A 14,867-nucleotide genomic window follows, 5' to 3' on the forward strand; every position below is an offset into this window, starting at 1 on the left:
GGAAAGGTTTCAGATGAGCTACAAAACAAAGACAGACTAGGAAGAAAGAGTGACAAACTACTTCCGAATCTCTAGTCACTGAAAACTCTATGCATAGCGGAGAAACATTTCATTTTTTAGAAGTTCCAATTTTTCCTAGATTCATATTTCACACATTCCACATTCCAATTGGATGTTTGCAGCTATTTCTTCTCATTTTGAGTCATGCCAAATGTGCAAATGAAGGTCCTGAAAACTTTACTCTATCTGCATCACTAAGGTCAACTCTACTTTGAGGAGGCAGCTCTTCTTCAGTGTATTTTAACTCCTTCCAACCTGAAGGAATCATTGGCATTAAATCAGACAATATTCCACTGCTATTCATAAGATTTTTAGTGGCTAATTTTTCAGAAGTGGACTACCTTTCCTTCTTCCTAATCTTAGTCTGGAAGCTCCACTGAAACCTTTGGTGACCACACTAGGACTTGAAAGAGCAATGGTACAGCTTCCAGTATCACACAATTCATGAGAGTATGACAGATGACAGGTGAGTCATGGTTTAAAACTACAGGTAGATGCAATCAAATATATATATTTTTTAAATGACAAGTAAAAAGACTTAATCAGACATATATCTTTGCATTTATCTTAGAGTACCCTGATATGTACCACCACTCATTGTCGTACCGTGGTGGCTTATGCTATGTGGTGATGCTGGGAACTATGCCACTGGTATTGTAATTAATATCAGTGTCATCCATGATGGACAGGTTTAAGCAGAGCTTCTGGACAAAGACAGACTAGGAAGAAGGAAAGTGGACCACTTCTGAATAGTTAGCCATGGAAAACCTTATGAATAGCAGTGGAATATTGCCTGTTATAGTGCCAGAAGATGAACTCTTCAGGTTGGAAGCCACACAAAATATGACAGGAATGTATAAAGTCTGAATCTAGGAAAATAAAAAATGAAATGAAATGCATAAAGATAGATAACTTAGGCATTCAGTGAGCTGAAATTCACAGGTATTGATAATTTTGAATCAGGCAATCATATGGTTTACTACACTGGAAACGAAAGATTGAAGAGGAATGGTGGCACATTCATGGTAAAAAAGTATTTCAAGATCTATCTTGAAGTACAATTCTGTCTATAATAGGATAATGGGTATCATGAGTTGAACCATGTGCTCAAAAAATATTTGTCAGCATGACTGAGCCATGATTCTCAGTGACTTGGCAGTTATATAATGATGGCAATTATGTGATGATGCCCCATGATGTGATCTAATGTAATAAACCAGTAAGAGGACTAACGGTGGGATGTAGCACTCATAGTCCCATCACAGCCCTGACCCAATGTAAGAAGTGTTTCCCTGGGTGTGGCTTGCAGCACCTTTTACTTACAAGAGATAAAAGGAAAGAGGTATTAGTAGAGATCAGAGGGATGAACTATCGTCAAAAAAAAAAAAAAAAAAAAGCCAGGAGTAGAGTGTATCCTTTGGACCTGTGATCCCTACACTGTGAAGCTCCTAAGTCCAGGCAAAGACTGATGCCAAGAAACATGGAGCTCTCCAAGGAATGCTATGCCTTCGGATGCTAAAGGAGACAAGGACATTTCCCCAGAGCCAACAAAGAGAGAAAGGTTTCCCTTAGAGCCAGCATTCTGAATTTGGACTTCTATCCTCCTAAACTGTTAGAGAATACATTTCTGTTTGTTAAAGCCATCTACTTGTGGTATTTCTATTATAGCAGCACTGGGTAACTAAGAGTATAGGGGAGAAATAACTCAGAAAAAGTTGGTGAAAATGGTTGCACAATTCCAAGAATGTAATCAATGTCACTGAATTGTACAGGAAGAAACTGTTGAACTGGTGTATGTTTTGCTATGCATACTCTCAACAACAACAAAATACATTAATTGCTTTTTGTTTTTTTAAAGTAGGATCAAATTTGGGCATCAAGGTACTTGTAGATTAGAAACTCAGTTGAACTAAGAAGAGCATAAGTGCTCTTTCTTTGAAGTGGCACAAATGATATATTTTTCAAAATTTCATGTTAGTAGGTTACATAGGCATTTACAGAATTGCTACAAGCCAAGTGGAGTAGAACCATATAAAAACTGTTGGGATAAAATTCATTGAGTTTTACTAATGACGTTTTAAAAAGATTGAGGAACAACATATAACCAAAGCAATTTTCACAGCATGTAGGGAAAAAGAGAGAGGGGGCAAGAAGAAGAAGGAAGAGAAAAGTAAAGGGGAGGGGAGGAGAAGAGAAAATGGAAGAAAGAAAAGAATTAGGGAGAGAAAGAAAGAAGGAGAAACTATGTCAGCCAATGATCTGTCTCTGTTAATTATTTAGTTTCACTGTATTTTCTTTAGTGGATATCTATCTATCTATATGAAGAGAGAGAGAGAGATGTTTCCAAAAGCATAGATACAAGCATATTGCTGTTGTTGTGTGCCATTGAGGAGATCCCAACTCATGGCACTCCCATGTGACATAATAGAATTGCCCAGTAGAATTTCATATGCTGTACTCTTCATTGGAACAGATCACCAGAGCTTTTCTCTTGTGGAGCTGTTTGTGTGTTCAAAACACCAATGTTTAAGTTAGTTGCTGAATGCTTAACTGCTGTAAAATGTTGTCTGCAAAAAGTTCACTTAACATCACTGTGCTTTAGAAAAAACCCACTTTAGTACTTGTATTTGCTAACAGGAAGAAATCTGAAGACTTGCTTTTATGAACAAGGATGAAAAAACAAAACTAGTGTCCAGCATTTGTTTCACAGTGAGTCACTGAAAAGGCAGCATGTAGCCCTCTAGAAGTGAGAGTGACATCTCCAAGCTCTTCCCTAGGAACTACACTCAACATCTCAGTTTCAAGCTGTCATAGTTTTGAACTATATATGTGAACACTATGTTGTTAAGTGCCATCAAGTCAGTTCTAACTCATAGTGACCCTGTATAGGGTTTCCAAAGAATAGCTGGTGAGTTTGAACCACCAATCTTGAGGTTCAAACCAACCTTGAGGTCCAGCATTTTAGCCCATGTTGGTGCAATTTTAGATATTATATGCTAATTGATATTATTTGGTAAATTCTTTTTTTGGGTCAGGGAATGCTCAAAATTGTTCCCCATATAAATTAATGGTAATTTTTTTTTTTTGCTTTACAATATTTGGGCTTATGAGATGTTTCATAGGAATGTTTTCCTTTTAGATAGCAGGAGAAAGTATATATCTGTGTGTACACAAGGGGTCTTCCAAAAATTTGTGAAAAACTTCCATTATCTTTTATTTCCATTTTCCCATGAACTTTGTGAAGCCCCCAGTATATATATTAAAGGTAAAAAAATATATATATATGGCATATATATTGATATACATATATTTATAAATATATATAACATATGAAGGTCAGTCAAAAATCCATAATCTGTTTGTAGAATTTATTTTAATCAAATTTTAGAAAAGACAAATACATAATTTTTCAACACAATATCCTTGCTTTTCAATACACTTTGCCCATCTGTCAACAAGCTTTCATATTCCCCTGTTGAAAAAAGTTTTAGGTTGATCTGTGAGCCACAAATGCACTGCTGTCTTCATTGCTGCATCGGAGGAGAATCTTCGTCCTTGAAGGGCTGTTTTCAGGGGACCAAACAGATGAAAGTCTAAAGTAGCAAGATCAGGACTAGAGGGAGGATGCTTTAACACCTCAGAATGAAGTTTTTGTGGAGTGTCAACAGTTTGGACAGAGGTGGGGAGTGGGAAGGGCATTGTCATGCAAGCTCACCACGCTCTTTGATAGCAGTCCTCTGTGTTTAATCTGAAGTTTAGGCTTCAGCTCTTCAGTGAGTATCTCACTGTAATGAGCACTGCTGATTGTTGAACTTTTTTCCTGATAGTGTTCCAATATTGGCCCTTGGGAATCCCAGAAAACTGTAAGCACCAATTTCCCAACTGATAGTTGACTTTTGAACTTTTTCTTGGTCTGTGTAAGATTTGGTTCCACTGTTAATTTTGTTGTTGTTCTTAAGTGCTGTGGAATTGGTTAGGCATCCAGTAAATGGACTTACTAAAATACACCCACAGACTCAACATTAAATATTGCCATGTCAGCAAGATAGCATTTAAACATTGGTATTAGACAAGATTGCCATGTGTAATCCAAGTTATAAATTTCTAAGTCACTGACCCATGCGATGCATATGAATTTAGTAGTACAATAAAAGGATTTGATGAAAACCGGAGTTGCTTCTGTTATCCGATAAGTGACTATTCTAAATGTTTTCCTTAAGGACGAAATGTGCTTCTTCATTGTGGAATAAGAGCTACTCTAAAAAGAGAAGACGATTTCAGTTGGATGCATTTTACTGGAAAACATTCACCAGGGGTCAATTCCTGCTACAGCTGGTAGAGAACTAAGCAGACCATGATATGTCGTCACCAGATTCCATGCAAGGATTAATGACTCCAAAGAACAAGATACTTCTCTAAGTCTTCCTGTCACATTACACCCAAGTGTGACTCTCCATCATTCTAGACCCCTTTACACACTAAGAGGCAGTGATAGCTTTTTTACAAGTCACAGTACTTCTTTTAAATCATCTCTCTTGGCTCGAGCCAAGTCACAGCTCTTGTGGGACCTGCCAAAACAGAAGCTTGCCTGTCCCAGGGTGGGTCAGGTAGCAAGAGATTAAATTTGTTTAGAGCCATCTCTCACCATGAGGGAAAGCTACTATGTCCCTGGAAAGATATTGTCTGCTTCTGTTTCTAATTGGGCTCAAATGACCTTGAAAGGCTGAGGGTTTCTGTAACTCTTCTACTCCATATATAAAGAACTGCAACAATAAGATCTCAGGACTGCGCTTGTAGCCTTCACACATCCAAGAGCTGAGAAGGCAGGAGTGGGCCTGGGATACTTGCTCTCTTTTGCACCTGAGTAGGTGATCAGCTCACCTACAAATTCACCTTAAAGGTACAGTGCCTTGAGATTGTGTTGTCAGATGTGGGAGTTCATCTCACTTTGGGGACTGGGAATTTAGTCAGATGTACTCCTTATAAGTCTGTCTTATGTTGGCCACTCATTCATTTTTTCCCTAACTTTGAACCCTGACATGTACCAGTTTGGGCCAACAGATCTTTTCTGATTTCTATGCATCAGTTATGCTTGGATTTCTAGTGGGAAAAAGCCAGAAATCAGTATCACTTTCACTGAACAAAGCTCTGTTTAAACAAAATAAAGAAAATATCACATTGTTTGATGGATAACTTAGTTCAAAGGAAACATTCATTATAGGTGCTGGACCATAGAGGCTTCTCGCTGATATTCTAGAGGATTCATCTTTAATTTGGAGTATTTACTTGACTGATAATGCCTTTCTGTTAAGTGCCATTGAGTTGGTTCCAACTCATAGAGACCCTATAGATTTTCCAAGGCTGTATGTAAATCTTTGCAGGAAAAGAAAGGCTCTCCCTTGGATCAGCTGGTGGGTTCGAACCACCAGCTTTGAAGTCCACAGTCCAGTACTTTCTCTACAGAGCCACTGTACTCCCTGGCTAATAATAACTTGTCATTGTTGTTGCTAAATGCTATCCAGTCCACTTCGACTCATAGCAATTCTGAATAGGGTTTCTAAGCAGTGACTGGTGGGTTTGAACCACTGACCTTGTGACTAGCAGCACTGGGGCTTATCCTACAGCACCACACCAGGACTCCAACTAATAACTTAGGACATGGGAAATTGAACTGTAGAAATTGCTTTTTGTTTAAACAGTTGAGTATTATGTGGTCTCTATCCTGGTGTGGCACTGTGGGTTAATGCACTAGACTGCAAATTCAGTTTGAACCACAAGGTTGGCAGTTCAAGCTCACCAGCCACTCCTCAGAAACCCTATACAGGGTTGTTATGGGTCGGAACCAACTCAACAGCACTTACCAACAAGAACAACACAGATAAAAGTGCATGAGCCTAACACAATCCAAGATTCAGTGTTATTTTAAAAATTATTTATACAAAGATATAGGAGCAGCACTGAACTATGAACCACAAGGTTGGCATATCAAACCCACTAGCTGCTCCTTGGAAACCCTATGTAGGGTACCTATGAGTTGGAACTGACTCGGCACTTAAGAACAACAATATAGAGGGTCACTATGAGTCAGCACTTAACAACATCAGAATTCTTCATGTGTAACATAATTATATTGTAGTTGTTAGCTGCCATTGAGTTGATGCCAACTCATGGCAACCCCTTGTGTACAGAGCAAAACTGCTCCATAGAATTTTCAAAGCTATGACCTTTTGGAAGCATATTGCCAGGTGTGTCTTCCATACCACTTCTGGGTGAGTTCCAATCCTTTGGCTAGTAGTCAAGTGCTAGGCCATTTCCCCATCCAAGGAGTCCCATAAGCTAATTAGTAAAGCAAATTGAAGACTTGCCATTGAAACGACTTTTCCAAACTGGTAATGATTTACTGCAAAGGAAACAAATTATCTCAATATATATAAACTCTAGTCGAAAGCTCTTGACTCTGGGTGATCTGTTTAGTTGTGGCTATTTGCCCTACACATATGTCAAGGTACCCAATTCTCCTCACTTGGGACACCCTGTAATTTTGAAGAGACAGAATGTTTCTTAAATGATAGATTTTCTTGACATAAAAAACCTATTTTACAAGAGACTAAAACTGAAGTACCTTTTCCAGAGTCTTTCAAACCAAACTTTTTTAAACAAAGTGATTGAAGCATAATTACACTGAAATGCATATGGTCTCACTTTCCACACTGCCATGATTCATTCATTCATTAATTCAACATATTTTTGAGTGCCAACTATCTTCCAGGCTCTGCACATTCAGGCATGTTCTTCTGTGTCTGGGCGCTAAGAGCCACATGCAGTGACAGCCTGGTCTCTCCTCTCCTGAAGGAGAATGGAAGAACTCTTTTAGAGGAGGCTCTTATAAATCCATAAATATTTCAACACCCACAAAACTGCAGAGTGCAATATGAAATTTTATCGTAATTTAGTTGCACATGCTCTCTGACAACTACACTTCTAGGAGCTTATGCTATAGATACACTTGTATAAGTGAACAAAATATATGCATTTTTAATAATATAGAAATTAATCTCAGTGCTCAACAACATGAGGATAGTTGAATAAATTATGCTATATCCATATACAGACTGCGTGTAGCCATGAAAAAGAATGTGTAATAATATATACCCTTATGTAAAATGTATGAAAGGGTACGTAGCATGGCATACTTTTTAGATTGTGAGGTACATATAAAAATTATGGCATACCATAATTTAGTCACTCTTTCTTGTCAGAAAACTTTCAAATTAATTTGTTCAAAGAGTTACACTCTTGGCAAAGATGCTGTATTAAGACAACATTTAAAAAATTTTGCAAACCCAGTCCATGTATTTGGTAAAACATTTCAACAAGCACAAAATGTTTTGAAGTCTTACTTCTCCCTCACTACTCAAATTCAAATCATGGTGGTGGTTATTACACAGTCCTGTCCCACAGAGTAAGTTTTCTAAACTTACCTGATTTTTTAAAATTCTCACTCAACAGAAGTCTGTGTTTCAGATATTCCTTTTATTTTTAAATTAAAAAATGTCTCTGGACACCCATCACTTTCGGGAAATTAGGCCCTGGCTAGTTCCCACTTTTTGAAAAGGAATACATCACTCATTTATTTTTCTTCTCAGAAGAAAAGTAACATTGATTTATGATAGTTAAGTAGCCACTGGGCTGGAACTCTGGAACCTGTGGGGCAGGAATGGCAAAGACTAAATGGAGGAACGATATTTTAGCCAAGTTTTGTATTTTAGCCAACTTTAAATTTTAATATGTACAAAATATAAAATGTGCTAAGGAATTTATGTTTTAGCTCAATTCTTTGGAGAATTTTGGTGGATAAGTAAGTAGAGTAAGATAAGGGAATCATAGGTGTTTTTTCCATTAGGCAAACAAAACTATTTCCAACTCACCATGTGAGGAATCCCTCCATGGGATGAGGTAGAGAAAATTGCTCTGCTAATAACTAAAAAGTTGGAGGTTCAAGTCCACTCTGAGGTACCTCAGAAGAAAAGCCTGATTCAGAAAAGCTGATGAAAACTCTATGGAGCACAGTTCAACAGCAACTGATTTGGTTTTGTGTGTAAGGCACCATTTAAGTCAGGCCATGTGAGGTTTAGAGTCTCATTGAGGGGACAATAGTGTGAAATCCAAGCTATGGAGAATTGGAGGCCTAACTCTTGGTCCCAATTCTACCAGGCACACAAACGTTCATAAATCCAGGAGCTGGGAAGAATCAGGGCTCTTCTGTGTGTGGCAGGCAGAATGGGTTTAATGGCATCGCAATTCCCTTCCAACCCCAATTAAGTAACTAGATGCAAATTGAACAGTCAGGATGTAGCCAGTATAATTCAACCCTGCTATGGTTAGCAGTGTAGGGAAGGGTGGGGTGGGGTGGGCTGAACTCTTTGCTTTTGCTTTTTGATGTTTTAATTACATGGACCAGTGTATATTTCTCTTGGCTCTGAGGTCCATGGGGGAAACTAGAGGTTTTCCCCATGAGTTATGAAATAAGTCTCAAAACCGAAAACCTATCTACTCACAAGAAAATAAACTCAGATTGAATGACATGAGTGCATATATGTAAGTGTGTATGTGTATAGTATTATGTGTATACACATGTGAGTGCATATGTGTAAATGTATATGTCTCTTGTCGTCTATAATAGTGAATTTTTCTTGTCTCTCATGACCTGGACACTATTAAGGAAACATGGTCATCTAGAATGTCCTTCAGTTTGAGTTTGCTATTTTCTCATGAATAGTCGGGTTTTTGGGTTGAAGGGAAGGTCACCACAGAGGTAATGTGCCTTCTGTCACTTTATATTACTTACCTATAACTGTTGTTATTACCTTAATTAGTTGGTTAAGGTGGTATTTGCCTTATTTCTCCACTGTAAAGTTATTATTTTCCCCTCTATTCTTCAGAGGCTCTGGAAAAATGTGAGGCTTTTGGCTCCCATAAAGATTTATAGCCTCAGAACTCTACACAGGGTCGATATGAGTCAGAATCAACACAGTGGAAATGAGGCTTTTTTTTTTTTTTTTTTTTTAAGATTCTTCAGAAGCAAGTCACTGAGTCATCTCACACTCAAGGGGAAGGGAATTAAGCTTAACTTCTTGGAAGAAAGGGTATTATAAACTTTGTGGTAATATGTTAAAGCCACCACTATAGTTAGTAAATTTTCAGAGAAATATTTTGTGAATGTCCTGCTTCTCCTTAAATTTTCACCCACTAATTTTATCATTCAGAGTCCTGGTGTGGCATTGTAGAAGAAGCATTAGATTGCTAACCACAAGGTTTGTGGTTCAAACGCACCAGTCACCCCTTGGGAATACTATACAAGGTTCCTATAGTCGGAATCGGCTCAACAGCACTTAATGACAACAATTTTATCATTCATGAAGATGTCCTGCCTGCAGCAATTATTACTGTGATCTCCTAATACTAATTTTCTGTTTTCCTCATTCCGCCAACATTTATTAATTAGAATTCTACTCTAAAGAATATTTATCCCTGGACCCTCATTTATTTATTCATTCAATTATTTATTTATATCAGTTTGGATTCGTGGATGTCTATTTTATTCTATTTATTTTTGTTGCTCACATTGCTTCAGTTGTGGCCATGGGGAATGTGATAGTTAATGTTTTGTGTCAACTTATTTGCTCCAGGAGTCCTAGTGTTTTGGCAGTTGACATGTGGTTATGCTCTTGTTGAAACCTAATACAGGCATAGTTAACTCTGATGATTGGCTATGAGCAGCCATGATTGGCTATGAGTAGCCAATCAATTGAAAGGATGATTCCTGGGAGTGTGGCCTGCTCCCAATATAATGGACAGTCAGGATATGCTTGCTGTCTTGTGAGTTGGGGACTTCTTGGACTCTACAATTATGGGCCATTTCCTTGATATAAACTTCTCTTTATCTCTCTAAATTTATATGACTATATATACTTACAAGGAGCTCTGGTAGCGTAGTGGTTACGAATCGGGCTGCGAACCTTAAGGTCAGCAGTTCGAAACTACCAGCCGCTCCGCGGGAGAAAGATGAGGCTTTCTACTCCCGTAAAGATTTACACCCTCGGAAACCCTGTACAGGGTCGCTATGGGTCGGAACCGACTCGATGGCACTTAACAACAACAACAACAACATATATACTTACATATGTAAGTTTCACTGGTTTTGCTTCTTTAGAGAGCCCAGACTAAGACAGGGAGCTATTTGCAGTTGGCTCCCTTGTCTTTTTGCAATGCACCAACCTTTTTTTTTTTTTTTAAGGCTCTTTTCTACTTGCTGGCACTATAAAATGGTCATTTTTTAAAAAGAAGAATTTTGCCAGCATTCTCCCATACAGTGTCACTGCAGACACACCTGTCATCACCATTTACCCTATTGTTTTATCATTTGCTTTACTTTCTATTTATTTATTGAATATACTTTTTATGAAGGGGCTCTGGTAGCATAGTGGACTATGAGCTGGTTTGCTAAATGCAAGGTAAGCAGTTCAAATCAACCAGCCACTCCATGGAAGCCAGGTGAGACTTTTTGCTCCTGTTTAAGATTTACAGCCTTGGAAACTCTATATAGGGTTGCTATGAGTCGGAAATGACTCTGTGGCTTACCACCACCACCAACAACAGCAACCATACTTTTTCTGAACCATTTGTGATATGTTGAACAAATCATGACATCTCACCTCTAAGTATTTCAACATATATTTCCCAAGAACATGGTCATTTTCTTAGATAATCATACAATAGTTGTCAACTTAAGAAATTTAACATTATTGTACAAATTCCAACTCTGCCAATGACTCAATATTGACCTTATGGCATTTTAAAAAGTAATGTTTTAAACAGATCAAGTAAGTAGGTTGCTATTTATGATCTTACTGGACCTTATCCCTAGCATGGTGCCCATGGAACTCTTACCTCCATAAGATCATGTTGTTGACTGCTGCCTCAGTTATTGAACAAGGCTTGCCCACAGAGACTTTCAGTATTGAAAGCACAGACTGGGCATTCATGAACCCAAGAAACAACTTTGCAGATCAAATGACATTAATTGTATTGATTTGGGGTAACTATACCCTATGATGTTGTTGTTAAGTGCCGTTGAGTCTGTTCCAACTCATAGTGACCCTGTACAGAGTTTCCAAGGAGTGGCTGGTAGGTTTGAACCACTGGCCTTGTGATTAGCAGTGCAGTGTTTATCCTATAGCACCACACCAGGACTCTATGATGACATTGTATGATGTCAGACATCAATTAGCCCTCATTTTTCTAGGGTAGGTGAACTTTCCCCTCAATGAGTAGGGGAAACAGGTTTTAGCTGAGAACAGTGATGCAGGACCTCTGAAATCAAGTAAACTGTGTGTGTTCAGAGTCCAGCACCAGCGTTTACTGGTTCAGTGATTTCGACAAGAGTTTAAACTTCTAAGCTTGGCTCCATGTCTAGTAACCAGGGGAATAATAAAACCTGCTTCCCAGAACTATTGATAGAATTAAATGAGACCATTCAAGATTGCACTAGCCATGGCAAAGCATGACTCCTTACTCACTGTTACTTATATGGGATGGTAGCCTAAATGAGTGGACAGACTTGGACTGTGGAATCAGAAGTTCTGGGTTAGTTAGATTCCTCATTAGCTCTAGGGCTGGAGGACAATCAAACTCTCAACTCCTTCCAAAAACATAGCAATAATAAAATCTTCCACAACCTGGTGAGCATTAAATGAAATAACACTTTGTATTGTGGTTGCTGAGTTGTTAGTTTGAATATAGATGATGATGATGAACATTTACCATGACCCATATATTGTACAGAGTGCTTTGACTGCTACAATAGTTCATTTAATTCTCAGGGATATCCATTTTAATATGAGGAAATTAAGTTTTTAAAAGTAATTTTTTCCCCAAATAAAGTAGAATACATGTATTATTTGCATAAATGGGATACACACACACACGTACAAGCTTGCTAGGGTGCAACCATTTCCAAATACAGTGGATGTTTCCTATGATCCAAAAGTCTGCAAAGCAGAGCACATCCACTTTGATGAGAGACAGACCTGGCTTCAAATCTCAGCTCTTCTATTTTCAGTTATGCACACATAGGTAAATTATAAATGGCAGTGTCTGAATTCAAACTCATCTTTCTATCCCTGAAAAATTAGAGTGCACGATTTGAGGAACTGGAGTTTGTTTTTCCTTGTATCTTTCAGGGCATGAACAATCAATATATCCGCCGAGAAGTCTTCTGCTGTGAAACTTGTCATGAGCTCAAAAGCTTCTGGGAAAAAGAAATCAGCAAACAGACTTGTTATCGAGAGCTGGAGGAAAATCGTCAGGGAAGAAGTGCCCTGAGAAAGTATGTGGTTTGTTTTCTACTATTTCAAAAGCAGCTTTTCCATCAAGTCAGCTTCAACTTGTACAGACTCCATGTGTGTCAGAGTAGAACCATGCCCTATAGGATTTTAAATAATTCATTTTGGAAGTCCATCACCAGATCTTTCTTCTGAGACACTACTGGTGTCTGACAACCTTTTAGTTCAAAGTTGACCTCATTGACCATTTGCACCAGATGCAAAGCCAGGGGCTGAATGCTTCTATATATGCCTTCAATTTTGTCACCTTTGATAAGGTTTTCTCAATTTCAACACTATTGACATTTGGGGCTGAATAATACCATGCTGAGGGACTTTCCTGTGCATTACAGAATGTTTAACAGCATCCCTGACCTCTAATCATTAAATGCCACTAACATCCCATCCCTCTTTGAGACAACCAAAGATATCGCCAGACATTGGCAAATGTCCTGTGTAGGGCAAAGTTGTACCCATTTGAGATCCACTGACCTATGTTGTTGTGCCATCAAGTTACTGACTCATACTGTTTCCGAGGAGCAGCTGGTGAGCTTGAACCGCTGACCTTGTGTTCAAACAGACCTTGTGGTCCAGTACTTATCCTATAGTGCCACACAGGAACTCTATTGTTTTACATAAACAAAAATGAGGTTCTGTTATACCTATCTTGAGGAACTAAAAAATTCTTCCTCACTCCTTTTCTGTTATAGTCCCCAGTACATGGAGTTAATTGAATTTCAGAATTAGGACAATCGACATGTGTGAAAAAACTAGTTTAAATGTTGCTTTAGTAAATTGTATGTGATCTATCATCTATCTATCTATCTATCTATCTATCTATCTATCTATCTATCTAGCTAGCTAGCTAGCTAGCTAGCTAGCTGTCTATCTATCTATCTAGCGAATCAGCAGTGGACTTTGAGTCACAAAGTTGGTGTTCAAACCTACCAGCTGCAGGGTCACTATAAGTTGGAACCAACGCTACAACATGTAACAATCATATATACATACATTTAGGAGTCCTGGTGTAGTATTGTAGGAAAAGTACTGGACCACAAGGCTGGTGGTTCCAATCCACCCGTTGCTTTTTGGAAACCCTATAAAGGGTGCCTATGAGTCAGAACCAACTCTACAGCACTTAACAACAACAACATCATAAATATTTAAACTAGTTTTTCTCTCGCTCTCTCTCTATATTATATATATATACACATACATGTACGTTTATATATATGATATATAGAGAGAACAGTGTAGGGGGATTCAAAAAGTTCCTGGAAAAGGAAAAGTTCCATTATCTTTTTTTTTTTTTTTCTTTTTTCATGTTTTATTGTGAATTATATGATATTGTACATGAGAGAACTTTAATTTTACATTCATTCCACCGTATATCATTTCATTGCCATGGTTCCAATCCTCTCTATGCATCATCAACTGACCAAAGGGTATACCCTATAAACCCGCCCCCTACGATTCCCCCCCCTCCATTCTTCAGCACACAGTCCCTCTCCCTCTCTGGATCCAAAGTCCCCAGCTGCTTCATCACTCCATTATCTTTTAATTCTATTTTGCCACTAACTTTTTGAAGCCCCCTTATATGTATATATTGTTGTTAATAAGTGCTCTCAATTCAGTTCCAAGTCATAGTGACCTGTAAAGGGTTTTCAAGGCCTTAAATCTGTTCAGGAGCAGAAAACCTCATCTTTCTCCCACAGAACAACTGGTGGCAAGGTTGGAAGTTCAAATCCATCAGCCACTCCTCAGAAACCCTATACAGGGTCGCTATGAGTTGGAACCAGCTTAATGGCACTAATCAACAACGTATATGGACTTCTGGTGTGGCGATGTAGGATCAGAACTGGATTGTGAACCACAAGATCAGCAGTTCAAATCCTGCCAGCTGCTCCTTGGTGGTGATGGTAGTGGTGTGCCGTGGAGTTGGTTCCGACTCATAGTGACCCTGTATAGGGTTTCCGAGGCTGTAAATCTTTACAGAAGCAGAAAGTCTCTTCTTTCTCCCATGGAGCTGCTGGTAGTTTTGAACTGCTGACCTTAAGGTTAGCAGCCCAATTTGTAACCACTATACTACCAGGAGCTCTGGTAGCATGTTGTAGTTGTTGTTAAGTGCGGTTGAGTCAGTTCTGATCCATAGCGACCCTGTAAAGGGTTTCTGAGGAGCAGCTGGTGAGCTTGAACCACTGACCTTGCAGTTCAAACTGACTTTGTAGTCCAGTGCATTAACCCACAGCGCCACACCAGGACTCTTCTGGTAACCTAGTGGTTACAAATTGGGCTGCTTTGGAATACCTAAAATGGGGCTATACTGTGCCTAGTGAAGGAGGCTTCCTGTGGAGCTTCCGCAATACATAAAACTATAGGTGGAAGCCTGAACCACATCCAGATCTCCAGAGATGGGAAATTCCC

Source organism: Chrysochloris asiatica, unplaced genomic scaffold, assembly GCF_000296735.1.
Source record: "Chrysochloris asiatica unplaced genomic scaffold, ChrAsi1.0 scaffold00205, whole genome shotgun sequence".
Lineage (NCBI taxonomy): Eukaryota > Metazoa > Chordata > Mammalia > Afrosoricida > Chrysochloridae > Chrysochloris > Chrysochloris asiatica.